Source organism: Schistocerca americana, chromosome 5 (assembly GCF_021461395.2).
Source record: "Schistocerca americana isolate TAMUIC-IGC-003095 chromosome 5, iqSchAmer2.1, whole genome shotgun sequence".
In the NCBI taxonomy this organism is placed as follows: domain Eukaryota; kingdom Metazoa; phylum Arthropoda; class Insecta; order Orthoptera; family Acrididae; genus Schistocerca; species Schistocerca americana.
In genome coordinates this window covers 437,642,780-437,649,759 of record NC_060123.1, presented here as the reverse complement: position 1 = coordinate 437,649,759, position 6,980 = coordinate 437,642,780, and positions in this window count along the sequence as shown.

The window sequence follows — 6,980 nt, the reverse complement described above, 5'->3', positions numbered from 1 at the left end:
GTGGATCTGACAGATTTTTCGTATTAAAGAAGCAATTAATTTATCCTCCTCTCTCATCTTTGAAACGGTGTGAAATAACGTTTATATCAACCCGAGTAATGTCTGAATCTGCATTGAAGGAATAATAAAATTTGTAGGATGGAATACAGCGATTTTAATGAAGGGCCCCGAGATCATAGCGCAAGTGCCAAAATTACAGACGTCGGCCGGCAGTGAACAAGCTTTCCACAAACATCGAATGACGCGATCGATATCGGGCTGATGTCTTTATGAACGCGAGAGAGAGAATTCTCACAAAGTACTAGAGGACGGGCGGCTCTAGGAAAGATTGTAAAACGACTGCGGGAGACGACAGAAGCGCACTTCATTTCGCGTCTTTACTGCGGCGTCGTAAAGTCGGGAGATGTTCGCGCGGACGGCGAAGACGCCGGTGGTGAGGGGGAAGGGCAGAGCCTAGATAATAAAGATCGTTAATACTGGGGGAGGGGCGACACATTAATAACTAGTAAATCCTAGGTAACTGCCCCCTTTTACGGCCGCGCCAAGTTTTCTGCAGGAAGCGACTCGCTTTTTGCGGGAATTTATGTCGATGGTAATAAGGACTCCGTTTGCTCACTGTGCAAATTAATGAACTGGTCCCTCACAATGTCACGACGTGACGTGGGAGGGAGCTCAGCTTAGCGTAGATCAACCCTCGGAGGAGAGACTCGGCAGTCAGAAATTAAGAGGCGTGCGTTCACAGCTCGCATACCTTGTCACGTCTCCTTTCCGTCGACGTCTCGTTTCGTAGAGACGTGTTAACTTTAGCTACACCTTCTTAATCAGTATCTCAGGTGTACATGTTGTGTCAGAACTAATAAAGAAAACTCTCACTGGTGAAAATATGCGTTAACAGAAGCTAAAACGTTCCAGCAAGCGAGACTTTACGACAGATTATTTTATGCAATACAAACTATAGATGGCTGGAAATTGAAAAGTAATCAAGAGATCTACCAAAATGTAGAGGAAATATCAGAAGTAACAGCTAAAGGAAGTTTAAACTTTTTTGCACGTCCCTACCGAATGAATGAGAACATGATCACGAAAAAAATTTCCTGTATTTCTGGAAGACGAAATCGACAATATCGTGAATTACAGAAGTAAGGAAAGATCTAGAAAGAAACAGCGTCAAAGAATCGAAAATATCAGACAAAAATCTTTTTAAGAATAAAATATTGAATGTAGAAGGATTCAACGCAGAAGAAATAAGAAATCGGGAACAAGAAGAAAGGAAACAACAACATGGGGAGAAGATAAAGGAGTACTGGAAAAATAGAAAAGAACAAGGAAAGAGGAGGAACTTGTTTCGTAGATCATGAATACGACACTTCTTAATGATGTGCAACGTGTCAGTTTAACAAAAGGTTTCTTTACATGACATACTTTTTTTGAAAGTGTCGTTACAGGCTGCCAACGACTTCAGCAAAAAAACTGTTTGAAATGCAGACTTTTTGAATGCAGTCAAATTTCACACATGGCCCTCCTTAGCAGGAAATAAGTTATAACACTCCATTTGCACGATACCTGTGAATGCTACGCACTTCTGAGATCCCTCCAGACAGAACTCTGGGGTCAGATCATCATGCAGGCCAGAAAGTACTCAAACTGGTCTTCAGATACTCGTGATAAGATCTTGAAATCATCTGGGTATCTATCACTGCGAAAAATTTTCTACGGTAAACAGCAATACTTGAAGAGGGCTCCACCATCCAGACACTCTTCAACTGTGCTGCCACACTGATCTCCAGTCTGTCGCCGCCTAGATGGCGCTCTTAATCTGCACTAACTCATTCTACCACTACGAAACTTTCAGGCTACGTGACATCGCATTTTTCTCGGTTTAGCATTTAAAGTAGTTTCCACGTGAAGGCGTTTACTGTTGTATTAGGAGAGGGTGTGTAAAACTCCTTTTATCATTGTGTCACCACGTAGGCTGAATATGAGTTGAGGGTTCTAACTTCTTTTGGCCTGCTACATGTGTAGTAGGTCTATTGGTCTTTTGTAGTGACCTTGGGCTGCGTGTAGGTTGCCAAGTCCGTCTTGTTGAAGCGGTCTAAGACTTCCGCTTCATGCAGGTATGTAGCTGAGAAGCCTTACGGCACGTGGAATATTCTTCGCAAGGCCTTGTTCTTCTGTGCCTGCAGACTGAGAATATGAATCTTCGCTGCCGTACCCCATGCTACACAGCCACAATCCATCACTGGACAGAAAAACACCTTGTAAATTATGTCCTGTCTTCGATGGTAAGTTTGAGCGTTGGTTAAGTAACGGGTAGAGTGCATCCAGTCTGTGAAAGACTTTCTGCCGGACGTCTGCGGTGTACCGTTGTCAGGTAGGCTTGCTGTCAAGTATGACATCGGGGTACTTTGCTGACGTAACAGATTCTATAGGCACGTTGAAGAGTAGTTGCCGAGGGAGGACTGATGTTGTTCTAGTATAGATGGCGACCTGGTTCTTCAAAAGGAAATTCTCCTACACCCTACAAGTTCATGGCAAGCTTCCTGTAGACAAACTGCCTATTGGCTTCTGTCTCAGGTTCTTCGGCCGACGTTCACCACCGGTAATGGAGGATGAAACTTTGACAATGCCAGCCACTCGTGGTGGCGAAACATCAGTAAAATCATTAGATGAACGTCGGCCGAAGAACCCGAGACAGAAGCCAATAGGCAGTTTGTCAACAAGTGGCCACGAAAGACTTAACAATTTTGAAAGATTCCTGCAGTTTGCGACGCATGGGCTGGGTTCAACTGCTCCTTGTACATATCGCCATGTAATCTGCATATATGGCGTGTTCAACTCGTGGAGCCATGGGGAAGTCGAATGTGTAGAGGGAATGCAGGGTCGGCCCATGAATTCTTCTTACGGTGGACAGTCCATCTTGAGCTCTCACCAGAAAAGTACGATCACTTTAACGTACATTCTAGGGAAACCCATTTCATTGAGCTTCCAAATGAGCCCCCCCCCCCCCCCCCCTGCCACAAGAAGTCGAAGGTTTTCGATACATTTAAGAATACTGCTCCACGGTATTCCTTGTTATTATTGGCGTTGGTGACCCTTACGAATTATTGGGTGAAGGAATGTCCTTCACGAAATCCGAACTGTTCAGAGGGCAGCAGTCCTGTGTCATCAATGTGTGTCTTGTTAATTTTCGGAGGAGTGACCTCTCGAAGACCTTACTTACCTGAGACAGGAGGCTGACTGAAACCTTTAAAGTCAACTTCATCCGCCGCTAGTTCCGGCAACCGCCACAGGGGCGCCGATACCCGGAACTACTCGTACTTTCCGCCTTTGCCATCGAGATTGCGGATGCAAGATCATTTCGCCCCTCGAGAATTAATGAAGACAGGTGGACGCATTCGTCCAGGTTCTACAGATCTTCACTTTCGGAAGTTTCAGGCGCTTTTATAGCCACCCGTTTTAAACGAGAGATCACCCGATAATTAAACACAGAGTCTCAAGTGTCAATTAATATTAAATATTCCGAGTCGGGCTCAAACTTTAAATACAACAGTAACTAGCAAATATGTTTAGATTAGATAGTTCGCTTTTCGGATTGCGAGGTTAGTTAGAGTATAGCACTTGAACTCCAGTGTCATGCATCTTCAACACTCGAAGCTGAATATTCTGTATATATTCTTCCTATAAATGTTTATTACATATTGTGCTGCCCATATTAACTGTTTTAGTGACCCCCTACCTACATTGCAAGCGTGCAAGTCAGCTACCTTGTACTGCACCGATTATCTGTGGAAGGGGGTTCGCTTCCTGCTAACTTGGATGATGGGCTCTGGACTTGCTTTAGTGAATACAGCAAAATCGTAAGATCCTGATATCCTATTTCAGATCCACTTCTCAACCCACCATCATCTTCTGTTGCGTCATTCTTTTCCTTCCACCATACCATTAATTCTCTATGCTGAAACAGCAGCGAAAACTGAACTTGTTACAGCATTTTTTCTATGATGACCTCGTTTATGGTCGACTTTCCACGAGCAAGTGAGTCACGTTTTCGTAGATACTTCGGTGGTGCGAACTATCAACGACTTACGACTGGTGCGACCACACACGCAACTGCACGAGAACTATTGCGAACGCGTGTCGCGCTTTCCAGTACACAGCACGTAGGAGCGTAAATTAAAAAAAAAAATTCATTTCCTTGCAAATTTTTGCTGTATTATAAATAGAACAATATATATGAGATATGTGTTATTAGCAAGACCGTTACCACAATATTTACCGTTTATACAATCTTTTTTATTGTCTTTACTTGTTACACGAATTAGCTGTTTCTGAACGATTAACTGTACGGTGTTTCGTCCGATTTAAGACAGCATGTGACGGGCCTAATTTTGACTGGGTGGCCAAATCAATGAATAAATAAAATAATGTCGCCGCTACTTTACTGCTAACGACGTAACTGGAGAAAACAAACTGTTTCTCGTATGCACGAAAGCAAAAGATCCTTTACACAGGTTCTTTCACGCAACGACAATTTACTAAGCTTCAGCAGCAGCGACATAGTCGCGTATACGAACTGTCAAATTTTTTTTATTCCAGTCTTTGATCACTATATCAGTTCTTTTGACGATGACCGGTTTCAGTCCATCCTCAGATCTTTTCTACACCATGTCCTAAAGTGATAAGGCCATAATGGTATCATTTTAAGTTACTAAGCATTTCATACTCATTTCACAACATCGAAAGAAGATTTTTCAGTGGACGAAACAAAAGAAAGGTTCAGAGAGGGGATTAAAATTCCAGGATGAAGGGATATCACTGTTAAGATTCGCCGACGTCATCGCTAGCTCCTGAGAAAGTGAGAAAGAATTGTAGAAGCTTGACTACAACTAATAGTCTGACGAACACAGAATATGGATAGGGGTAAGCTAAAGAAAGTCTGCAGTAATGAGGAATAGCAGAAAGGAGTTTAGCGATAAATTTAGCATTAACATTGGGGACCACGTAGTAGACGGAGCAAACAACTGCTACCATGAAAGCAAAATATCGCTTACGGTAGAAGCAACGACATAACTGATAGTCTAGCACGGGGAAAAGGAGTATTCTTTGCCAAAAGAAGTATTCTGATAGATAGTAAAGACAAAACATTATGAAGACTGCCATCTGCGAAGTTGTACTGTATACCGGCTGGCGGCGTTGTGGACAAATAAGGCAGTACGGAAAGCATACGTGTAAGCGGGGCAGAGGGGAGTGGGGATCATTCTAGCAACGACACGGACCAAAAATGGTGAAATCCACTGACATAAGAGACTCTGACAATGGGCTCATTGTTGTAACACCACTCCTAAAAACGAGCACTGCTGTTGACGAGGGATTTCAGATCGATTCCGTATTTCTGGATTTCCGGAAGGCTTTTGACACTGTACCACACAAGCGGCTTGTAGTGAAATTGCGTGCTTATGGAATATCGTCTCAGTTATGTGACCGGATTTGTGATTTGCTGCCAGAGAGGTCACAGTTCGTAGTAATTGACGGAAAGTAATCGAGTAAAACAGAAGTGATTTCTGGCTTTCCCCAAGATAGTTTTATAGGCCCTTTGCTGTTTCTTATCTATATAAACGATTTGTGAAACAATCTGAGCAGCCGTCTTCGGTTGTTTGCAGATGACACTGTCGTTTGTCGACTAATAAAGTCATCAGAAGATCAAAACAAACTGCAAAACGATTTAGAAAAGATATCTGAATGGTGCAAAAATTGGCAGTTGGCCCTAAATAACGAAAAGTGTGAGCTCATCCACATGAGTGCTGAAAGGAATTCGTTAAACTTCGATTACACGATAAATCAGTCTAATGTAAAAGCCGTAAATTCAACTAAATACCTAGGTACTAGAGTTACGAACAACTTAAATTGGAAGGAACACAACGAAAAATGTTGTGTGGAAGGCTAACCAAAGACTCTGTTTTATTGGCAGGACACTTAGAAAATGTAACAGATTTACTAAGGAGACTGCCTACACTAAACTTGTCCTTCCTCTTTTAGAATACTGCTGCGCGGTGTGGGATCCTTACCAAATAGGACTGACGGAGTACATCGAAAAAGTTCAAAGAAGTTCAGCAAGTTTTGTATTAACGCGAAATATGGGAGAGAGTGTCACAGAAGTTATACAGGATTTGAGCTGAACATCATTAAAAGAAAGACGTTTTTCGTTGCGACGGAATCTTCTCACGAAATTCCAATCACCAGCTTTTTTCTCCGAATGCGAAAATTATTGTTGATACCGACCTACATAGGGAGAAACAATCATGCGATAAAATAAGGGAAATCAGAGCTCGCACGGAAAGATATAGGTGTTCGTTCTTTCCGCGCGCCATAAGAGATTGGAATAATAAAGAATTGTGAAGGTGGTTCGATGAACCCTCTGTCAGGCACTTATATGTGATTTGCAGAGTATCCATGTAGATGTAGAGTTCGAAAACAGCAAAGTTGGTAGGCTGTTTGCATTCTACTGTCATCAGCGTCTATAACAATTGGTTGATTGACGGCGAAATGACGAGTGGATGACAAGGTGTTCCCCTTCTCTTCATAGAACGTGGAGATCCGAATCTTGCCCAGCCCGTAAGGCAGAATAGGCGTAGACCTGTCGAAGATCTGACGACTGAGAAAAATGCAGGTACATGAACGTGTCTCTCGGAGTACACGGCAGTCCCAAGTTACTCTAACTCGGTATACGTTTTATCTATGTGCATTAACAGGAATAGTGAAACACGAAAATAATAAGTAGTACTTCAGCAGCGACGGCACAGCCCTAGCACGCGCTGACTTACCACAATGCAGCAGCAATGCTCAGTCGTTGCTGGCATACTCATTATTCTTCGTCTTACTGTCTTAATGCGTACCGATAAAACTAATATCGGTCTAGACGAATTCGAGGTCGGTCTGTCGAATGGGCACATAAAATTCCGATTCCAAAATCATTTTATTTG